At 42.1% G+C, this 23,911-nt stretch overlaps 1 protein-coding gene across 2 annotated transcripts in view; it reads right to left on the reverse strand.

Annotated features, from left to right (window-relative positions):
• LOC132380390 (proto-oncogene tyrosine-protein kinase LCK-like) overlaps positions 1-22,392 on the reverse strand; it is a 104,778-nt gene extending 82,386 nt beyond the window's left edge. Inside the window, exon 1 of one of the 2 annotated variants that reach the window (XM_059949139.1) lies at positions 22,215-22,392. The gene's annotated coding sequence lies outside the window, so the exon portion shown is untranslated. Of the gene's footprint in view, positions 1-21,780; positions 21,974-22,214 lie in introns of those variants that run through there. The other variant, XM_059949138.1, reaches the window with a different exon arrangement.
• Positions 22,393-23,911: the final 1,519 nt, after the last annotated feature.

The raw sequence follows: 23,911 nt of genomic DNA on the forward strand, positions 1-23,911 counted from the left end.
GGGGAGCTTTGGAGCTTTGATGTTTCCATCATTCGTTCTTGTTTCGTGAATGTCTATGGAGAGTATGAATTTCAGGTTTTTCACTGCGCACATACTCTGATATTAAAATGACCCTTTGACCCGCTGAACATTGGTGGAAAGTACAAAAGCTTAAGTGCACAAACCATCAGGTTCAAGAACAGCTTCTGTCCAAATCCCGAAATGAATTCTCACATGCTAAAAGATGAATCGTTAATTCCCAATCTACATTGCCCTTTTCACTTTATTTATCCACCTATGCTGCACTTCCTCTATAACTGTAACCATAATTCCATAAGACCATAAGACACAGGAGCAGAATTAGGCCATTTGGCCCATCGAACCTGCTCCACCATTTCATCATGGCTGATCCATTTTTAGTATGTTCAATCTTTGCTTTCCCTCTTCATGACCTTTTGGCACTCAGGTATGGAATGATGTGTCTGAATGGCACTGAAACAAAACTTCTGTAACTCTATATGTGTGATAATGAAAACCAGTAATCAGACTCTTATCAGGAAATGGTTATCACAGGAGAGCCCAACTTTAAATACAAGGATGGAAATGACAATGGACATTTACAAAATGGAGAAGATAACAGCATCTGTTAATCATAAGTTGGAACAATTTGATTCATACTGGGGAAAATGGTTTAACTACGTAACACCTCATAGGCCTGATTTTATCCTCACAAATCAATGAATATGTTGTAAAAAAGATCACTCCCTGCTTGTACATAATTTTCTCCTTTTGCTTGTTCCTTCTTTCCTCTCTTTTCTATAAGTATATAAGATAAATATTATGTGGAGACTTGTAGCAATTATGACTATATCATATATATGTGTACAATATTTGAAATACATCTTATGGAAATATTTGTTTGATGATGAACTTCAATGAAAGATAAATTACAAAAAAAATCAGATGACCAGATTTGAGACAGGGCAGACTGTAACAGAGGCTGTCTATGGCACCTTACAGCCACTTTACTCTCCCACATAGAAATAACAGAGGCATTGACTTCAACTATCCTGGGACATGGGGCGTCAAATCTCAAAGAAGTATATGCTAACATGCTGGTACTTTCAGGTGGTGGGGTGGAGATACGTCTCTACCAAAGGAGGTGTAAGGTGCTCCTTCCCTCCCTGGGCAATGTGTAGCATCTGCTTAGACCCACCCTCCCCCCAGTTTAAGAGTCATGTGAAGCCATGAAAGCAGGGGGTAGTACTAGCAGCTGGTGCACATCACAAGTCCTGGTTACGTGGCCACTGACACCAGGCAGACAATCTCTGAAGAGTATTGATAATGGCTGGGGTCACCCGTCTTGTAATGACACTGCCCCGAAGAAGGCAATGTGAAACTACTTCTGCAGAAAGATTTGCCAAGAACAATCATGGCCATGATTGGAAAGACCGTGATCACCACGTCAAACGACATGGCACATAACGAAAGAATGATATGTACTTTGATAATGAATTTGCTTTGAATTTTGAACTTTTAAAAAACTGCAGAATTGTGAAAACAGCTTTATGCCACATTTACACAGTGGTTAGCACGATGCTATTACAGCTCAGGGCATTTGAGTTTCGATTTCAATTCCAGTGTCTTCTGTAGGCAAACTCTATGTCCCTTCTCATGTGTGCGTGCGTTTTTTCCAGGTGCTCCAGTTTCCTCCCACATTCCAAAAATGTACGTACTAGTTAGTAGGTAAATCGTCCCCTGATGGGGTGAGGGTTAAATCAATGGGATACTGGGCAGTGTGACTCAGAGGTCTGGAAGGGACTACTCTACACTGTGTTTATGAATAAATAAAAATCCTGGGAAGTTGGATTTCAAATATCAAATTAAAGTCGGAATTCACCACAGGAGCCACATATCCAACAGTCAAATTCTGAGGCTGTACCCTCTAGTTCTGGACTCAAGCACTATAGGAAACATCCTCTCCTTATCCACTCTATCTAAGCCTTTTGATATTCGATAGGTTTCAATGAGGTCCCCCCTCCTATTCTTCTAACTCTAGTAAGTGCACCCCTAGAGAAATGCTCCTCATATGTTAACCCTTTCATTCCTGGGATCATTCTCATGAACATCCTCTGGACCCTCTCCATTGTCAGCACATCTTTTATTAGATAAGGGGCTCAAAACTGTTCAGAATACTCCAAGTGTGGTCGGACCAATACCTTATACAGCCTTGCTTTTATATTCTAGTCCTCTCAAAATGAATGCTACCATTGCATTTGTCTTCCTCACCACCGACTCAGCCTGCAAATTAACCTTTAGGGAATCCTGCATCAGGACTCCCAAGTCGCTTTGCACCTCTAATTTTTGAATTACCTCTTCATTTAGAAAATAATCTGCTCCTTTATTCCTCTACTAAAGTGCAAGACCATGCACTTCACTGCACTATATTCCATCTGCCGCTTCTCCCAAATTGTCTAAGCCTTTCTGCAGACTCCCTACTTCCTCAACACTGCCTGCCCCTCCACCAACCTTTGTATCATCTTCAGACTTGGCCCCATCTGAATTGTTGATGGTCCCAAAAGTGCACCCCGCAGAACTCTACTCACTGGCAGCCAACCAGAATAGGCCCCATATGTTCCCTCTTTGCCTCCTGCCGGTCAGCCAATCTTCTATTTATGCTACTATCTTTCCCATAATACCATGGACTCTTATCTTGTTAAGCAGCCTCATGTGTCAAAGGCCTTTTCAAAATCAAGTAAACAACATCCACTGACTCTCCTTGGTCTATCCTGAATGTTATTTCTTCAAAGAATTACAACATAATTAGAAAACATAGAAATTGTTAAAACATAGAAAACCTACAGCACAATACAGGCCCTTCAACCCACAAAGCTGTGCTGAACATGTCCTTACCTTAGAAATTACCTAGGGTCACCCATAGCCCTCTATTTTTCTGAGCTCCATGTACCTATCCAGGAGTCTCTCAAAAGACCCTATCATATCTACTGCCACCACCGTTGCGAGCAGCCCATTCCACACACTCACCACTCTCTGTGTAAAAAACTTACCCCGACGTCTCCTCTGTATCTACTTCCCATCACCTTAAAACTGTGCCTTCTCAGGCTAGCCATTTCAGCCCTGGGAAAAAGCCTTTGACTATCCACATGTTCAATGCCTCTCATCATCTTATACACCTCTATAAAGTCACCTTTCATCTTTCATCACTCCAAGGAAAAAAGGATGAGTTCACTCAACCTATTCTCGTAAGACATGCTCCCCAATCCAGGCAACATGCTTGTAAATCTCCTTTGCACCCTTTCTATGGTTTCCACATCCTTCCTACAGTGAGGCAACAGAACTAAGCACAGTACTGGTCTGACCAGGGTCCTATATAGCTGAAACATTACTGCTCGGCTCCTAAACTCAATTAAACTAAATCCCACGATTGATGAAGGCCAATGCACCATATGCCTTCTTAACCACAGAGTCAACCTGCACAGCAGCTTTGAGTGCCCCCATGGACTTGGACCCCAAGATCCCTCTGATCCTCCACACTGCCAAGCATCTTACCATGAATACTATATTATGTCATAATATTTGACCTACCAAAATGAACCACCTCACACTTATCTGGGTTGAACTCTATCTGCCAATTGTCAAGCAAAATTTTCCCTGATGGAAAATGATGACTTCGGCCTTCTTTATCATGTGCCTCCAAGTATCCTGAAACGTTATTGTTAATAATTGTTTTCAACATCTTCCTAACCATTGAAGTCAAGCCAAATGGCCTATGATTTCCTTTCTTCTGCCTCCCACCCTTCTTATACAGTGGAGTGACATTTGCAATTTTCTAGTCCTCCGAAATCATTCCAGAATCCAGTGATTCTTGAACGATTGTAGTTAATGCCTCAACAATTACTTCAGCTACCTTCCTGAGAACCCTGGTGTGTAGTCCATCCGGTCCAGCTGATTATCTAGCTTCAGACCTTTCAGTTTTCCAAGCACCTTCTCCATAGTAATAGCAATGACTTTCACTTCTGCCCCTAATCCTTTGAACTGCTCGTTCAAAATGCTTATTAATTTCGCCTGCCATTTACTTGATTCCATTACCACCTCTTCAGCATCATTTTCCAACAGTTCAGTATCCAATTTTGTCTCCTCTTTACCTTTATATATCTGAAAAAACTTCTGGTATTCTCTTTGATGTTATTGGATAGCTTACCTTAATTTTTAATCCTTTCTTTCCTGATGGCTTTTTAGTTGTCTTCTGATTGTTTTTAAAAGCTTCCCCAATCCTTTAACTTCCCATTAATTTTTGCTCTATCATGTGCCCGCTTGTTTCCTTTTATGCAGTCTTTGACTTTCCCTGTCAGCCAAAGTTGCCTCCTCCTCCCTTTAGAATACTTCTTCATCTTTGGGATGTATCTATACTGCGCCTTATGAATTTCCCCCAGAAATTTCAGCCACTGCTGTTCTGCTGTCATCCCTGATAGTATCACCTTCCAATCCACTTTGGCCAGCTCCTCTCTCATGCCACTGTAATTCCCTTTACTCCACTGTAACACTGATGAATATGACTTTAGCTTCACCCTCTCAAACTGCAGGCTGATATCTATCGTATTGTGTCTCCTAAAGGTTCCTTGACCTTCAGCTCCCTAATAAAATCTGGTTGCATAACACCCAAGCCATGATTGCCTTTCACCAAGTGGGCTCAACCATGAGCTTCTCTAAGAAGTAATGTAACTTCCTCTTGGGATCCAGCACCAACCTGATTTTCCCAATCTACATGCATATTGAAATCCCCATGACTATCATAACATTACCTTTTCTGTCTCCCATTGTAATCTGTAGCTCACATCCTGGCTACTGTTCAAAAGCCTGTACATAACTCCCATCGGGGTCTTTTCACCATTGCAGTTCCTTAACTCTACCCACAAGGATTCTCCATCTTCTGATCCCACGTCAACTCTTTGTAAGAAATAGATTTTATTTTTTTACCTACAGAGCCACCCCACAAATAATCACAAGGACACATTGCTCTGCTGTTCAATAAAATGTGATGGGAACTGACAATTAAACTGGTTCAAAACAACACAATTTATTCTCCTAAGAGTAAATTTAATGAGTATAAAGAGCAGATCAGAAGTTAGTAACCACATGTTGTTGCTGAGTGACAATAACTCAAATATAATCTGCTCACCAAAACTCAGTTTGGGCTTCACCAAGACTGCTTGCCTCCAGACCTGATTGTTGCCCAAACAGCTATTCCAGAGGAGAGGTGAGAGTGATAGCCTGACTATCGAGGCAGCGTTTGACTAAGTTGGCATCTGATCAAACTGGGGTTATTGGGTATCAAGCACTTTAGTGGTTAGAGTCAGACCCTGCATGAAGAATGATGGTTCTAGTTGTAGATCAGTCACCCAAGTCAAAAACATCTCAATGCAGGATGTTACCCAACCCGAAGAACACAGGAGACAGAAGCAGGAACAGGTCTTTTGCATAAGCCCTGACACTTAATAAAATTATTTCCAATCTTACAGCTTACCAACTGTATCTTTGTGTAGTTAAATCATTTGCAGTCCTGATGAAAGATCTCAGATTGAAACATTGACTATAGGTGCTGGCTGACCTACGGTGCTCCTCCAGCGTTTTGTGTGTGTTGCTCTGGATTTCCAGCGTCTACAGAATCTCTTGTGTGTATGCAGTGATCACTTGCTGTGGCTGTACTGAATGAGAGATTCAACACGGTCTGTGAGTAGGGACTTGGGAGAAAGACGCTCAAGATCAGAGATCTCAGTGATAGATGGTTCCCTGTCAATTTCAATTAAATGTGAGCTACTGAGGAGTTGATAACGTCATCGCAAAGTGTATATGTTTTACTGCAGCACAGACTAGATGGGCTGAAGGGCCTTTTCTGTAGTGTACCATCATCCTCTCAGGATCTGAATCATCCTCAGTTCAGTAATATCTACAGAGAATTAACAATTCGGTATTACACGTTAACTGTCAGCTTTTATTATGAAAAACCATAGAGTTGAAGCCCGGATTACTGAGACACACACTCAACGTATTAGGAACAGCTCCTTCCCCTCCGCCATCATGTTTCTGAACAGTTCATAAACCCATGAACACTGCCTCATATTTTTCACTCTTCTTGTACTATTTGTTTTTTATATTTATTCTCATTGTCACAACGGCATTTTAAATGTATAACACTGTACTGGTGCCGTAAAACAAATTTCACGACATTCATCAGTGCCAATAAACCTGATTCTGGTTCTACAATAATGGTACACGGAACTTAGAAAAATAGAGGGCTATGGGTAACCCTAGGTAATTTCTAAGGAGAGGACGTGTTCAGCACAGCTTTGTGGGCCGAAGAGCCTATATTATGCTGTAGGTTTTCTATGTTTCTATGTAAATATCATTGCTTAAAACAGAGCTAGAAATAAAAATTAAATTCAGTAATAAATGAGAATGCCTTTGACTTATACAGTATGTATCATCGGGGGAAGTGGGGTTGATTCAGTACAGCCAGTATGACATTTCAACAAGTTTCCATTTAATATCTGCTAATCATTACATGTTATAGCTCATCTTTGAAGCTAATTGCTTTAGTGTTAATCTTTACTTTTTGGAACAACATCTATTGTCTTGAAGAGAACTTAGTTACAACCAACAGAATGTTAAATTCAATCAGTAGATTATTCTAGCTGGGGTAATTGCTGACATTTTAAGTGTACGTCCTTTGGAAAGAACATAGAACATGGAACATAGAGTAAAACATTGCAGCAGAGAGCAGGTCCTTTGTCCCACAATGTTATTGTGACCTTACAACCAAGCCCAAGTCAATCTAACCCCTCCCTCTAGCATAGCTCTCCACTTCCATCCATGTCTATCCAAGAACCTTGTAAATGCCCCTAATGCATCTGCCTAAACTGTCACCCCTAGCAGTGCGTTGCATGCACCCACCATTCTCTAGGTAAAAAACCTATTCCAAAGTTCCTCCTATCACCTTAAAAAGTTGCTCACATGTTTTGTCCGGGAAAAAAGGCTCTGGCTGAACACTTTATCAACTCTTATCATCATCTACACCTCTAACAAGTCAACTCTCATTCTTTCAACTTGTAAGGAGTTAAGTCCATTGACTAAGGTGATTGAGTTTTTAAAATCTTGTTCAACTCATGTGTTATGTGCTTTATCAAAATATGTCGATGATTGCGGTCCCCAACCATGATTCTTCTTGGCAATTTTTTCTACCAAAGTAGTTTGCCATTGCCTTCTTCTGGACAGTGTCTTTACAGGACGGGTGACCCCAGTCATTATCAATACTTTTCAGAGATCGTCTGCCTGGTGTCAGTGGTCACATAACCAGGACTTGTGATGTGCACCGGCTGCTCGTACGACCATCCACCACCTGCCCCCATGGTTTCATGTGACCCTGATCAGGGTGGCTAAGCAGGTGCTACACCTTGCCCAAGGGTGACTTACAGGCTAGCGCAGGGAAGGAGCATCTTACACCTCCTTTGGTAGAGACAAGTCTCCACCCCGGTGCCCATCTTTAGACTGGCTCAGTCATGTCATTATAATTACAGTTTTGGAACGGTGGAGGGGAGAGGTCTATTGTCTGTACACATAGCAACTTCTTGTGTTTTGTATAGTTGATACCCCTGTAGCTCACATAAAAAGGTTGTACCAAGCTGATGTGACCAGTTCTAGAGAATGCCAATGTTAATACATTGAACTCCAATCAGTAAAATATCTCAGTCTTAAGGAGAGGACGGAGAAGCCTGAATTGTTTTCTCTGGAGTGTGGGAGGCTGTGCGGAGAACTTTTCGTGGTTTATAAGATATTGAGAGGCCTAGATAAAGCTGATAATCAGTGTCTTTTTCCTAGGGTGGATATGTCAAATATTAGAAGATAAAGCTTTCAGGTGGGAGGAGAAAGGTTTAAAGGAGATTCATTGGGAGGTTATTTTTACACAGAGTTGTGGTGCTTGGAACAGGTATCAGGGTAACATTGGACGCAGATTCGATAGTGGTGTTTGTGAAGACCGAGGCACAAGGACACCATTTGTGTCGATGTTACTTGTACTTTACCCCAGTTGAATGGAACAGGCTTTAAATGTGTAACACTCGGATTGCTGGAGGACTCAGCAGGTGAGGCAGCATCTCAGAGAGAAATAAACAGTTGACAGATGTGGTGCTTGTGAATGCAAACTATGCATTTCTCTATAAACATGATAAATAAACTTGGATCTCGAAACTTGACTTTTTGTGTTTAAACCATTCATTAGAATGTTAAATGTGTTTTGTTACTAAACATTGTCTGTGTGTACGTTAGGCTTCATTCGAGGATCTGGCCTGAAACATTGGCTGTTTATTTTCATAGATGCTGCCTGGCTTGCTGAGTTCCTCCAGCATTTTGAGTGTGTTACCTGGGACCTTTCTGGCTCTCATGAAAGAAATTCTTTGCTGCCCACTTGAAATGAGCAAGTCAAAACAAAAGCTGACAGCTGAATTTTTGCTGTTGGTTGGAAGTGGCACTTTGGTAAGAAATTGACAAAAAGAAACCAATATTATTAAATCAAATATTAATAAAAGTATAACATTCCAAGATAGTATCTAATGTAGAAGCAAGTATGGATGTTCTCAAACCACTTTCTGCTTTGATCTTTAACTCAGAACGAGTTAAATTCAACAAGTCTACATTTGGAAGTACTGTGGGCAGAGAATGTTTGAGCCTTTAAAACTTGTCAGAGGACATTTTGAGAAATCATTACTCACTTTAAGCAAAGCCAGGAGAGCTTTATTAACTTCCGATCTCACCATCCACTAAGGAAGCCCATTGGTTTCAGTATCAGAATGATTGGACACAGCACGCTCTAGAATGAATGCTAAATGAATTTTTGATATTCTGACTGCCACTGCTGTGCAATAAAATTGCCCCTAGCATTCAATGTGGTTAACAAATGTCTAGAATATATAGAATGTGAAAAGGCATGTTTCAAAACTGCCCAACTTCTTTCTAAATCAAAATAACATTTTCTTTCCAAACTATCTAGATACAGTTCAATTGTTTGAGCCAGACTACTCAGCAATCCCCCGATTTAACACTTGCCTAATCACGGGACAATTTACAATGACCAATTAACCCACCAGCTGATACATCTTTGGGCTGTGGGAGGCAACCAGAGCACTTAGAGGAAACCCGCATGGTCAAGGGGAGAATTATCAAACTCCTTACAGCCAATGACGGGAATTGAACCTAGGATGCTGGTACTGTAAAGTGTTGCGCTAACCATTACACTATCGTTTTGTTCAAATATTTAATGTGGAGGTTGCTAGTATCTTGATTCGTAAGGGTGACAAAGGTTATGGAAAGAAGGTGGGAGAAAGGGTTTGAGAGAGATAATAAATCAGCCACGATGGAATAGTGGAGCAGACTTGATGGTATGAATGGGCGAATATTGCTCCTATCTTATGATCTAATTTAGTTTCCATAATGTGGAATTTATTGTGAACAATCTTGCTTAATCTAAATAAAAACTATGAGCTGAGATACCATAGATGCAGTCTACAGTTTTCAGTGATTAAGCAAAAGTTCTATCTTTAGAATGTTTCAAATGTTGTGAAACATTTTCCAATGAACATAGGGATTAATGATGACCTTGCACCTTATTGTCGACTGAAACTTCAATACCTCTTAAGGTAAAGGGTGTGTTGGCCTTCGTTAGTTGGGGGATTGAGTTCAAGAGCCAGAGGGTAATGTTGCAGCTCTGTGAAACCCTGGTCGGATCACATTTGGAATATTGTGTTCAGTTCTGGTCACCTCATTATAGGAAGGATGTGGAAGCTTTGGAGAGGGTGTGGAGACTTCCCAGGATTCTGCCTGGATTGAAGGGACTGTCTTATAGGATAGGTTTAGCGAGCTGGGGCTTTTCTCCTCGGTGTGGAGGAGGATGAGAGGTGACTTGATAGAGGTGTACAAGATGATGAGGCAGACAAAGTGGACAGACAGAGCAGAGCGAAGCAGAAATGGCCAATATGGCGGGTCATAATTTTAAGATCATAAAACATAGGGAGAAGAATTAGGCCATGGAGGAAAGTATAGGGGGCATGTCAGAGGTAGGTGTTTTACACAGAGGGTGGTGGGTGCATGGAACACCCTGCCAGAGGTGGTAGTAGCGGATACACGAGGGACATTTAAGAAACTCGGCAGATGGATGAAAGAAAAATGGAGGGCTACGTGGAAAGGAAGGGTTAGATTGATATTGGCAACAAAGTAGCATAGTGGTTAGCATAACGCTTTACAGTTCCAGCGACCTGGGTTCAATTCCCGACATTACCTGTAGGAAGTTTGTGCGTTCTCCCCACGACCACGTGGTTTTCCTCCAGGTGCTCTGGTTTCCTCCCACAGTCCAAAGATAGTAGGTTAATTGGTCATTGTAAATAGTCCCGTGATTAGGCTAGGGTTAAATTGGGGGGGTTGCTAGGCAACACGCTCCCAGGGCCGAAAGAGCCTATTCTGTGCTGTATCTTAATAAATAAATGAAGTTGGCTGAGCATTGTGGGCTGCAGGGTTTGTAGTGCGATGTATTTATTTATGCTCTGTGTTCCGCATTATTCTGTTATTGTACTACCACAGCGCACTGTGTAATGGTCTGATCTGTATGAATAGTACTCAAGACAAGCTTTTCATGGAGCCTTGACACAGGAGATGACACTAGAATAATTCCAACCTCTTTCATAAGTGAAAAATTCCACCCCAACTCTGTTTAGATTTGAAAAAGGATCTTGGTGCTTATAACTGCTTTGAGTTCCATTAGCTGGACATTCATTCATTATGTGCCGTGTCTGGCCATGGCACCCTCCTGATGCACAATCCCAGGGGATTCTTTCTGCTGAAGGGTCTTGGCCTGAAGCGTTCACTGTGGCCCAGTTCTGCTCTTATGTCTTCTGGTCTCAAGGTCTAAAAACCTGCTGGCATTGAAAAGGGTCCATAAGACCATAAGATATAGGAGCAGAATTAGGCCATTTGGTCCATCGAATCTGCTCTGCTGCTTCATCATGGCTGATTTTTCCTCTCAGCCCCAGTCTCCTGCCTTCTCCCTGTAACCCTTCACGCCCTGATCAATCAAGAATCTATCAACTTCTGCCTTAAATATACATAAAGACTTGGCTTCTGCAGCTGCCTATGGCAACAAATACCACAGATTCACTGGTGTCTGGCTAAAGAAATCCCTCCTCATCTCCATTCTAAAAGGACACCCCTTTATTCTGAGCATTTCAAACCTGAAATCATTTTTGTAAAACTCCTTTAAACCCCCTCCAGTGTCAGCACATCCTTTCTAAGAAAAGGGGCCCAAAACCGCTCCCAATACTCCAAGTGAGGCCTCACCAGTGCTTTATAAAGTCTCAACATAACATCCTTGCTTTTATATTCTATCAGAATCAGAATCAAGTTTACTGAATCATCGGCATGTGACATGAAATTTGTCAAATTAGCAGCAGCAGTTCAATGCAATACATAATATAGAAGAAAATCAATCAATCAATCAATTAAAGTATACATATATTGAATAGATTAAAAATAGTGCAAAAACAGAAATACTGTGGTGAACTATGTGCCTGTCTGGACACGCCCCCTGCTGACTGCTCCTGTGGCTCCTCCCACAGGCCCCTGTATAAAGGCGATCTGAGGCCTGACGCTCGGCCTCAGTCTCCAGGACATAGTATGATGGACACTCACTCCTGGTTCCTTCTTCCAGTCAATAAAAGCCGATATCTCGCCTTACGTCTCAGTATGAGTTATTGATGGTGCATCAAATACTGTATATTAAAAAAAGTGAGGTAGTATCCAAAGGTTCAATGTCTATTTAGGAATCAGATGGCAGAAGGGAAGAAGCTGTTCCTGAATCGCTGAGTGTGTGCCTTCAGGCTTCTGTACCTCAGTGAGAAAAGGACATGCTCTGGGCCTCCCCAGCATCGTTTTCCAGCAGTCTGATATCCACTCTCACTTCTCTTTTACACTTTATGCATCTGAAGAAACATTTGGTATCCTCTTTAATATTATTGGCTAGCTTACCTTTGTATTCCATCTTTACCTTCTTAATTACTTTTTTAGTTGCCTTTTGTTGATGTTTCAAAGTTTCCCAATCCTCTTTTCCAATTATTTTGGGCTAACTCCTCTCTCATGCCTCTGTCATTTCTTTTACTCCACTGTAATACTGATACATCTGACTTTAGCTTCTCTTCAAATGTCAGGGTGAATTCGATCATAATGTTATCGCTTGCCCTGAAGGCTTCTTTTACCTTAAGCATTCTAATCAATTCTGGTTCATGCATAACACCCAATCCAGAATAGCTGATCCCGTAGAGAGCTTAACCATGAGCTGCTCTAAAAAGCCATCTCACAGGTGTTCTCAAAAATTCCCCTCTTGGAATCCAATGCTAACCTGATTTTCCTAATCTATCTGCATATAGAAATCCTCCACGACTATTGTAACATTGCTGTTTTGGCATGCAATTCCTATCTCCTGTTGTAATTTGTAGACCATCCTTACTACTGTTTGGGGATCTGTATACAGTTCCAATCAGGGTCTTTTCACCCTTGCAGTTCCTTGGTTCCATCCACAATGATTCAATACCTTCCAACCCTGCGTCGCCTCTTTCTAATGATTTGATTTCATCTTTTACCAACAGAGCAACACCACCCCCTCTGCCTTCCTGCCTGTCCTTTCAATACAATGTGTATCCTTGGACATTAAGCCCCCAGCTATAATCTTCTTTCAGCCATGATTCAGTGATGCTGACAACATCATACCTGCCGATCTGTAACTGTGCTGGAAGTTCATCTACATTATTCTGTATACTGCACGGATTCAAATACAACACCTTCAGTTCAGTATTCACCCTTTCAGAATCAGAATCAGAATCAGACTTTAATCGCCAAGTACCTGTGCACATACAAGGAATTTACTTCCGGCAGATGTTGTCTCTCTGCTCACAACAATAATAATGATAAATATAAATGAAAATATAGATTTATGATTTTGTTGGCCTTTTTTGGGTAAGTTTTTTACACAGAGAGTGGTGAGTGTGTGGAATGAGCTGCCAGCGACGGTGGTGGAGGCAGATATGATAGGGTCTTTTAAGAGACTCCTGGACAGGTACATGGAGCTCAGAAGAATAGAGGGCAATGGGTAACCCTAAGTAATTTCTAAGGTAAGGACATGTTCAGCACAGCTATGTGGGCTGAAGGGCCTGTATTGAGTTGTAGGTTTTCTATGTTTCTAGTTTTACATTGCATCTCATCCTGTTGACTGCAATTTTGCCCTATTATCAGAATCTCCTTGTTTGGAGGCTCACTGCGCATTGCTCCTATTTGTAAACCAACTGCCTCAGCTTCAGCACTGTCACTCCAGTTTCCATCCCCCTGCCAAATTAGTTTAAATCCACCCAAACAAATCTAGCCAACCTGCCCACAAGGATATTAGACCCCCTCGGGTCCTGGTGTAACACATTCCTTTTGTACAGGCCATACCTTCCCCAGATGAGATCCCAAAGATACATAAATCTGAACCCCTGCCCCCTGCACCAATTCTTCAGCCACTCATTCATCATATTCTTACCCTCACTGGCACGTTACACAGGCAGCAATCCAGAGATAACTACCCTGGAGGTCTTGTTTCTCAACTTTCTACCAAGCTCCCTAAAATCTCTCTTCAGGACCCCCTCACCTTGTCTACTTATGTCATTGGTGCCAATATGCACCAAGACTTCAGGCTGCTCACCCTCACCCTTGAAAATGCCATGGATCTGCTCTGAGACATCTCTGACCCTGTCACCAGGGAGGCTGCAATATCATCCGATTGTCTCTATTGCACCCACAGAACCTCATCTTGTCTCCATCAACCTCCACCCTCCACAGGATCTCCTCTGACCACCTCACAGATGGACTTGCACTCCAATATGGGACAGTGCCTCATCCCAGAGGGAAGGACGAAACATGGGTGAGGGAACCTCGGGAGGTGATTTGTGAGTGGGACTCAGTGCTGTAAGAAAGTGGATGGTTATAAAAAGGCATCCGTTAGTCTCAAGAGACCATGGATTTGCACCTTGGAAAGTTTCCAGGGTGCAGGCCTAGGCAGGGTTGTATGGGAGACCAGCAGTTGCCCATGCTGCAATTCTCCCTCTCCACGTCAACAATGTTGTCCAAGGGAAGGGCATTAGGACCCATACAGCTTGGCACCGGTGTCGTCACAGAGCAGTGCGTGGTTATGTGCCTTGCTCAAGGACACATACACACACAGCCTCGGCTAAGGCTCGAACTAGAGACCTTCAGATAATTAGATGAAAGCCTTAACCACTTGGGCACTCGCTAACACTACGCACTAATAGGTGAGGACTACTAAGAACATATAAAGATAGAGAGAAGGTAACATATGAGACAATCTACCTCACCCGTGCCAAGCCTGATGAGCCAAAACACTCTAAACGCTAACACACTCCAAATGAATGGCCACACTCCAGGGTCCAAAGGAGGGTCACAAGACTGATTCTGGCAGTGAAAAGGTTAATGCGTGCCTCTGGGCCTGTACTCATTTGAGTTTAGAAGAATGAGTGGGGAATCTCATTGAAACCTAATGAATACTTAAATCCTGAAATAAAATGGATGTGTGGAGGATATTTCTTAAAATGGGGGGAGACTAGGTCCAGAGGGCACAGCCTCATAATAGAGGGGCATCTTTTAGAACAGACATGAGGATGAATTTCTGTAGGCAGAGGGTGGTAAATTATTGCCATGGACTGAGGCCAAGTCATTCAATATTTTTAAGGTAGAATTTGATAGAGGTGCACAAAATCATGAGGAATATAGACAGGGTAAATGCAAGCAGGCTTTTTCCACTGAGACTGAGTAAAACTGAACAAGAGTTAATTTTTTAATTAATTAAGGGTGATTAATCAAGGCGTCAAAGGCCAGCCATAGGAAGATGGCAGAAGAATGAAGTTGAGATGGAAAATAAGTCAGCTGGAATGGAATGGTGGAGCAGACTTGATAGGCCAAGTGTCTAATTCTGATCCGATGTCTTATGCTTTTTAAGTACAGCATGATATATGAGATTGCACAGCATAGTTGGTGGTTATTCTTTCTAATGTAGTTTAGGAAGGAATTTTAAACAAAGGTGAGTAGCTTGCCAGTCATGCTCTGGTGTTCTCAAAATCGCATCGATCCGCATCTGTTGAAATTATGTGGTTAACGCAGCCTATTGTTGCACAGCTTAAGTGTTTATAATTAGTTGTCTGAATTTACTGTACAGATGGGTAAATTCCTTGTAAAACAACTTTGCTTTTATAAATGAGCTGAAAACACAGTGAAAATAATGTTGACTATTTAAATAACAGCTGAAAAAATCAGGAGCAGGAGTAAGGCAACTGGCCCACCGAGCTTGCTCTGTCCTTCAGACAGAACCTGCAGATGCATCAACCTCCTCATTGTTTAAAGATCAACTCCTGACTTAAACATATTCAGCACCGAGCCTCCACTACCCTCTAAGGCGGAAGGATATTTGATTAGTTTAGTTGGCCATTTGATTACTAATTTAATTAGTTCAGCACAACACTGTGCGCAGAAGGGCCTGTTCCTTGGCTATATTTAAGAGGAAGTTAGATATGACCCTCATGGCTAAAGAGATCAGGGGGTATGGAGAGAAAGCAGGTACAGGGTTCTGAGTTGGATGATCAGCCATGATCTTACTGAATGGTGGTGCAGGCTCGAAGGGCCGAATGGCCTACTCCTGCACCTATTTTCTATGTTTCTACGTTTCCTGTGTCCTGGAATTCCTCTGCATACAGAAATGACTTCTCATGTTGTCGCAGCCCCTTGGCCCCTTCCTTTGGGACAGTGACCCCTGGTTACATGGTCTCCTCTCTGGCCCTGAAAATCAAGCCCTCAGAAAAGCCCCAGAAATATCTACGCCAAATTATCATTGCACTTTACTTTATATTTAACCGAGGGGAAATATCTTCCTGTCTTCTGAAACTGTCAAATTGAGCAATCATTTCAATATCATCATTTCATATAACTTGGGTGAAGTAATCTTGACAGTACTCAAATAAAAAATGTCATGGTTATTTTAAAAAGACCTGGGGAATATATTCAAGGGTTCAGTGCTACTGTTAGACATCATTCATTCATTCATTTTGTGCTGAAGGTGCTGTACTGTGCTGTACAGTTCTATGTTCTATGGTATTGAAGAATAGGCTGGATTTGGACAGAGGCAGCACATTTGGAGCGGATTGTTCATTAAGTGTCGTGTCATATGACGTGGGCGATTATGATCTTTCCATAACCATGATTCTTCTTGGCAAATTTTTCTGCCAAAGTGGTTTGCCACTGCCTTCTTCTGGGCAGTGTCTTTACAAGACGGGTGACCCCAGCCATTATCAATACTCTTCAGAGATTGTCTGCCTGGTGTCAGTGGTCACATAACCAGGACTTGTGATGTGCACCAGCTGCTCGTACGACCGTCCACCACCTGCTCCCATGGCTTCACGTGACCCTGCTTGGGGGAGGGGGGCTAGGCTGGTGCTCCTACCTCTCCCCCCCACCAAACCTCACCTGGGTCTACCTGCTCATCATGTCCCTCCTCACAGACTTCACCCTACACAACTTATCAGAACTTTGCTTTCTCTACAACAGTCACATTTAATCCTCATTCAGGCTCGACTACCTCCAGATCCAACAATCCCAGGGGTTTCCATGTCATATTCCAAACTACTGTGTTAATTTCCCAAATTTATAGCCATCCACCTGGCACGTGGCTAAATGGTTAAGGCGTTGATCTAGTGATCTGAAGGTCGCTAGTTCGAGCCTCAGCTGAGGCAGAGTGTTGTGTCCTTGAGCAAGGCACTTAACCACACATTGCTCTGTGACGACACCGGTGCCAATCTGTATAAGCCCTTGCCTGTCCCTTGGACAACATCGGTGGTGTGGAGAGAGGAGACTTGCAGCATGGGCAACTGCTGTTCTCACATACAACCCTGCCTAGGCCTGCACCCTGGAAACTTTCCAAGGCGTAAATCCATGGTCTCTTGAGACTAACAGATGCCCTTTTATAGCCATCCACTTTCTTACAGCACTGAGTCCCACTCACAAATCACCTCCCGAGGTTCCCTCACCCATGTTTCGTCCTGGTACACTAGCATCTCACTCACCTGTTGTAATGCATCTATGGAACCATCCATTCCCTCTCTAACCAGTAACACCATTTTCTTTTAAGTCTGGGTACTTCCTCCTCACACTATTCTGCCAACCCACATTTAAACATAGAACATAAAATAGTACAGCATATTACAGGTCCTTCGGCACACAACGTTGTGCCGACCCTCAAACCCTGCCTCACATATAACCCCACCATTTGGTAAGCATACTGTCCATTGGCTGGATTCCAGACTCTGTGATTTCTGATGGTGACAAGAGGGCGTACAGGAGCGAGATATATCAGCTAGTGGAGTGGTGTCGCAGCAACATCCTTGCACTCAACAACAGCAAGAATAAAGAACTGACTTCAGAAAGGGAAAGACGAGGGAACACACACCAGTCCTCATCGAGGGATCAGAAATGGAGAGAGTGAGCAGTTTCAAGTTCCTGGGTGTCAATATCTCTGAGGGTCTATCCTGGGCCCAGCATGTTGATGCAGCTACAAAGAAGGCACAACAGTGGCTATATTTCATTTGGAGTCTGAGGCAGTTTGTTACGTCATCAAACACGCTTGCAAATTTCTACATAAGTACCATGGAGAGGATTCTGACTGGCTGCATCACTATCTGGTATGGTATGGGTGGGGTGGGGGGGGGGGAGGCATTGCATAGAATTGAAATGAGCTGCAGTGAGTTGTAAAGTCAGTCTGCTCCATCATGGGCACCGGTCTCCGTAGTTTCCAGGACATATTCAAGGAGCGATGCTTCGAAAAGGCGACGTCCATCATTAAGGAGTCCTGTCACTCATGCCCTGATCTCATTGCTATCATCAGGAAGGAGGTACAGGAGTCTGAAGGCACTTGTTCAATGATTCAGGAACAGCTTCTTCCTCTCTGCCGTCAGATTTCTGAATGGACATTGAACCTGTGAACACCACCTCACTACATTTTAAAATTTTTATTTTTTCACTTATTAAATGTAACTATTGTATATATATAAAATTTACTCCAACTGACAGTTTTTTCTGTTATTATGTTTTGCATTGTACTGCTGTCGCAAAGTCAACAATTTTCATGACATATGCCAGTGATATTAAACCTGATTCTGATTCACTCCGTCCATTTCTCCATCTTCTCCTCTCTTCCCCAAACCAATGCCTTGTCCAACTTTCAAGTCAATATTCCTCCTACTTAACACACAAAGTGCGGAGAAGCTTAACAGGTCAGGTAGCATCTATGGAGAGGATTAAGCAGTCAGCATTTCTAGCCAAGACCCTTCATCCAGACTGAATCCTGAGAACATCATGAGTCTAAGAAATGATGTGCTGACATTGGAGAGGCTCCAGAGACGGAACAAATCCAGGAATGGAAGGGTTAACATCGGAGAAGCATTTGACGGCTCTGGGTCTGGACTCACTGGAGTTTAAAAGAATGAGAGGAGGGGGATCTAACTGAATCCTACCAAATATTCAAAAGGCCTAGATACTAAGGACATGGAGAGGATTCTTCTACAGTGAGGGAGTCTAGGACCAGAGGAAACAGCTTCTGAAAAGAAGGACAACCCTTTAGAACAAAGATAAGGAGGAATTTCTTTAGCCAGAGGGTGGTGAATCAATGAAATTCACTGCCACAAGCGGCTGTGGCAGCCAAGTCATTGGGTATATTTAAAGCAGAGATTGATGGGTTTTTGATTAGTCAGGGTGTCAAAGGTTGCAATGAGAAGGCAGCAAAATGGCGTTGAAAGAGATAGTAGATCAGCTGTTGTCGAATGGTAGAAAGGATTTGATGGGCCAAGTGACCTGGTTCTGCTCCTGTGTCTTATGTTTATTCCTCTCCATAGATGCTGGGTATTGGGGTGGAGATACGTCTCTACCAAAGGAGGTGTAAGTCACTCCTTCCCTCCACTAGCCTGCAGGTCACCCTTGGGAAAGGTGTAGCACCCGCTTACCACCCCCATCCCATCAGGGTCAGGTGAAGCCATGGGTGCAGGTGGTGGATGGCTGTATGAGCAGCTGGTGCACATCACAAGTCCTGGTTATGTGACCACTGACACCAGGCAGACAATCTCTGATGAATATTGATAATGGTTGGGGTCACCCGTCTTGTAACGACACCGCCCAGAAGAAAGCAATGGCAAACCACTTCTGTAGAAAGATTTGCCAAGAACAAACCATGTTCATGGAAAGATGGTGATCGCCCACATCATACGACATGGCACATAACGCACAATAAATACTGTTATGTGTGTGTAACTCTGGATTTCCAGCAGTTGCAGAATCTCTTTTACTTCCTCCTGTCTCTAGTTTTGTCCTGAATAATTTCTTTTATTGATTTTGTGAAGGACCGCAAAATGCCAATCAACATGACTGCCATTATGTAAAGAAATATTGTTAAAATAGTTCACAGTAAAATCCATTCCTAAAAAAATCTCTCCAGCGTGGGAATTTAAAATCTCTCAGTTTTTTACCCCAGATGGGAACTCTGATAGTTTTTAAAATTAAGTATGCATATAGAAACTGTAATGAAAGGTTTTTTTTGTCAATTTTTAATACAAAGTATCATCTTCCATGAACTCTGTGAATAAATGGAATAAATGGTCTAAGAGGTCAAGGTCATTCAGACAGTTTAAGATTGCACCAGAAACCCTCTAGATAGTTTAGAGTCATTGAAAGGTACTGCACTGAAACAGGCCTTTCAGCCCATGCCGAACCATTTAAACTGCCAATGACCTGCACCAGGACCATAGCCCTCCATACCCCTACCATCCATGTACCTATCCAAACTTCTCTTAAACATTGAAATCATGCTCACATGCACAACTTTGCTAGCAGCTCATTCCACACTCTCACCTCCCTCTGAGTGAAGAAGGTGCCCCTCATGTTCCCCTTAAACTTTTCACCTTTCAACCAGCAAAGACAAGAGATATCTGGACCTGCTGTGCAAAGTAGAATCTCAAACAGATATCAGATTTGGGGTGTTGGCAAATAAAAAGAACTTTGTCGTTACACCCATTGCTCTACGAGAATAGCTTCCTCTTGCTTTCATAGATCAGAACTATGCGTTATATTTTACAGTACATCTGTGGATGATGTTACATGCAACTGCTTGATTCTAGTAAAGGTTGGACACCAGCATTAGAATATTGATTATATAGATTTTTATGGTCATCCACATTGCAACTTCAATATTATCAGCATGGATTAAAAGTCGACACCATTTTCATTTGCTTTACTCTTCAGATTAATCACCATGTCCGCTCTCTGGGGAACCATTTTGTTTGGTGATTATTTGAATGACATGGATAACTTTTTGATTTTCATGTTTAGAAGTTATCGGCAGTCTTTCAAATATCAATGTTTTTATCATTTTACAAATTTGTATTAAAGGAATATTAAAAATCACAGTATAATTTCATTATGGTTAGAACATCATCGGTGAATATGTTATCATTCCCCCGATCACCCCTTTCTTCAAAATGTGTAACAATTGCCCTGATTCCTGTTAATGGGTAGGCCAATTCAGTGAGTCTAAACCTCTGGATTCCAGCAGGAGGGGAATGCTAGATAAAAACACGATGAGATTAAGTGAAATAAGAGGCAACAATTTGGCTTTCAGATTGCATATGTGTCATATGCCGTTGACTGGGAATGTATTCGGTGAACAGTGGCGAGACAGAACTGAGTACAGGAGTTCGAATCGAACGCACTAACTTTGAGCAGCTTGAGGCTACATTTGCCAGTTTCACACGGAGTTAACACCATGAAAAATGACAGTAGATCCCTGCGGTGAGGATCAGTGACAAACTCGAGCAGGAATCACTGAGACTTTGGCAATTCAAATAAAACTGAAGGTTTATTACAGAAATCATCAAGCGCTCAGGCAAACAAGACTGAATCTTGATGGACTGAAATCACCAACTCAGACTCTGAGTTTCACCCAAAAAGGAACCACAACGGTCCAACAAACGGGGGTTCTCATGCTCCCCCCTCGAAATACACCCTGGAGCCCATAGGAATTCCAGACGTTGACAATCCTGTGCTAATTAAATTATCCCAAATTGAATAGAAGTGATAAATACAAAGAGTTTAACAATCCCCGTGATCGTTGCAAAACAAAATGGAAAACCAGAGCTGGTGCAAAGTCAAACAATTAGACAGAAAGGTTAACAATCCAAGAACAACGCAGACCCACGAGGTGACACCAAGAAAAAGAGAAAATGCAGTTCACGCACTAGCTGACATCAAAAAACTCAATTTTAAAAAAAATAATTGATGGTTGTGACACCTTCAATGAATTGGTACAAATAGAATCATTATTCTAAAGCCCAGGGAGAATCAGGTAACTCCAATGATACTATTAACTGCATTTAGCTCAGAAACACGAAGAACACTACCTAAGTGACAAATGAAAGAAAATCAGCAAATCAAAGTGAAGGGTCATGGCCCAAAGTTTACTCATTTCCATAGAAGTTGCCCCAGCTGCTGAGTGCATTTTGTGTGGATTCCCACCTAAATAAACTGATTTTGGTTGTAAAGTAGTGCAGTGCTCACTAAGCCCAGTTAAGATAAACCCCATTTTCACAAGAACATTCAACATACCTTTTATTTTCTTGCGAACGATATCTCCTCTACATGGTATTGTTCACACAAGGTGGTGAAACGCTGGGTTGTCTTTTCCCACTGAGGGCTATGGAATTAACCAACTACGGTCTCAGTGAAGGAACCCCATTGCATTCCCCACAAGTCGCTACCACCTCACCTCACACCGTGATCTCACCGAGCGTCGCCTTTACCTCAGATGCTTTGTCTTCTTGTACAGATCGACCGACCTGCACAAGTAGCATGTGGCGACCAACCACATCCTGTTGAAGTGAACAATACCAGAGAGCTAGAGGAGGCTGTGAAGCCTGATATTTGGGGTCTCTCTCTCTCGCAGGTGCAGTTGCTTCTCAACTCCGCAACAAAGGGCCCCAGAAAACTACAGGAGATCATCCAAAAGGTAGCAAAGCACTGAAAAAAAAAGCTTCACTTACATTCAGGAGCCCCAGTGAGTTCCTGGTAGAACAACGCTTCTCAATCTTTTTCTGCTCTTGACCCACCTGTGACCTTCATTTACTGGACCTCTGTGGCCCCCCTACCCTCCATCATCTCCGCTAGTACTAATTATTCTAACATATGGTCTATATTTCTGTTTTACCAGGTTGTAGGCTCGCTGCCCTGTGACATTTACACGCCTCTGCAATGAACCGGAGCTGTGTCTTCACGTCACTCTTGAGGACCTCAGTTCCGAACGCTATTTTCTTGCTTTTATTGTTTGCATGATTTGTTCTGTTTTCTGTACGTTGGGTGTTTGACATTCTTGTTTTGACGGGTTATTTTGTGTTTCTTTGTTTTGTGGCTCTCTGTAAGGAGATGAATCTCAAGGTTGCATAACCTAGGCATAAATGTACTCTGAACTTTATTATATTTTAAATGCAATGTTGGAGATGTATATGAAATATAAGATTATGTCAATGCTCTGAATAAGAAACTTTATTTATAATATATATGATATTCTTCCAAACAGCAATGAAAAAGTGCTTAGTATTGTTACTTTGGGTATTTGTCAGATCCTTGCAACTGATGCAAACTAGCAAATGATTTTGAATACCTGGTTGCCGCTTGGCTAAAGATAATCAAAAGTCACCTCTTTTCACTGTCTCAAGATAGTTACGAGTTCTTGATAACAGGTAATGACCTTGAGTAAAACCACATTCAACTCAATGAGAGGCAGGAAATCCAACTAAAAACAACTTTGCTTTCTCCCAGAGCCGTGGAAACTTACTGTGAATATCACTAGTTATCCTGAAATGTTGTTTGCTGCTTTTGAATTTTGCCTGAGCTGTTATGTCACTCTGCAGCTCAATAAGACATTCTTGCAACGTGGTGTTAACATCATTGACGTTCACCCCAAATAGATCCACCACCCAATCTGGAATAAGCCTCTCCAGCAGGTCTCTGAACAGAAATTCCATATCAGTGTGCAGTTGTTTCAAATGATCAACATATACAATCAGATCATCATCTTGCAATTCCATCTTAAATGTGGTGAGTGAAGGGAGTTGCAGAAACTCACATCTAGTATTGTTGCTGGAATGATTAATTTTACCAAGGAAAGTGGTAGGAGACACTTCGCATGATATGAGCTTCTATTGATGTGTAGTGTTGACTATATTGACAGGCTGCATCGTGTCCTGGTGCCTTGAATGGAAATTCCTGCAAAGAGTAGTGAATACAGCCGAGTTCATCACAGGCAAAGACCTCCCCACCATTGAGCACATTTACATGAAATGCAGTTGCAGGAAAGCAGCATCTATCATCAGGAGATGCTTTCTTCTCGCTGCTTCAGGACCAGTTACTACCCCTCAACCATCAGGCTCTTGAAGCAAAGGGGATAACTTCACTCAACTTCACTTGTCCCACCGTTGAAGTGTTCCCACAACCTGTCGACTCACTTTCAAGGACTCTTCATCTCATGTTCTCAATGTCTATTTATTTGTTTGTTTGTTTGTTTGTTTGTTTATTTATTTATTATTTCTTTCTTTTTGCATTTGCACAGTTTGTTGTCTTTTGTACTCTGGTTGAATGCCCAAGTTGTTGGGATCTTTCATTGTTTCTATTATGGATCCATTGAGTATGCCTGCAAGAAAATTAATCTCAGGTTCATATGGTGAATAGATGTACTTTGATA

This window comes from Hypanus sabinus, chromosome 24 (genome assembly GCF_030144855.1).
Source record: "Hypanus sabinus isolate sHypSab1 chromosome 24, sHypSab1.hap1, whole genome shotgun sequence".
Classification (NCBI taxonomy): Eukaryota; Metazoa; Chordata; class Chondrichthyes; order Myliobatiformes; family Dasyatidae; genus Hypanus; species Hypanus sabinus.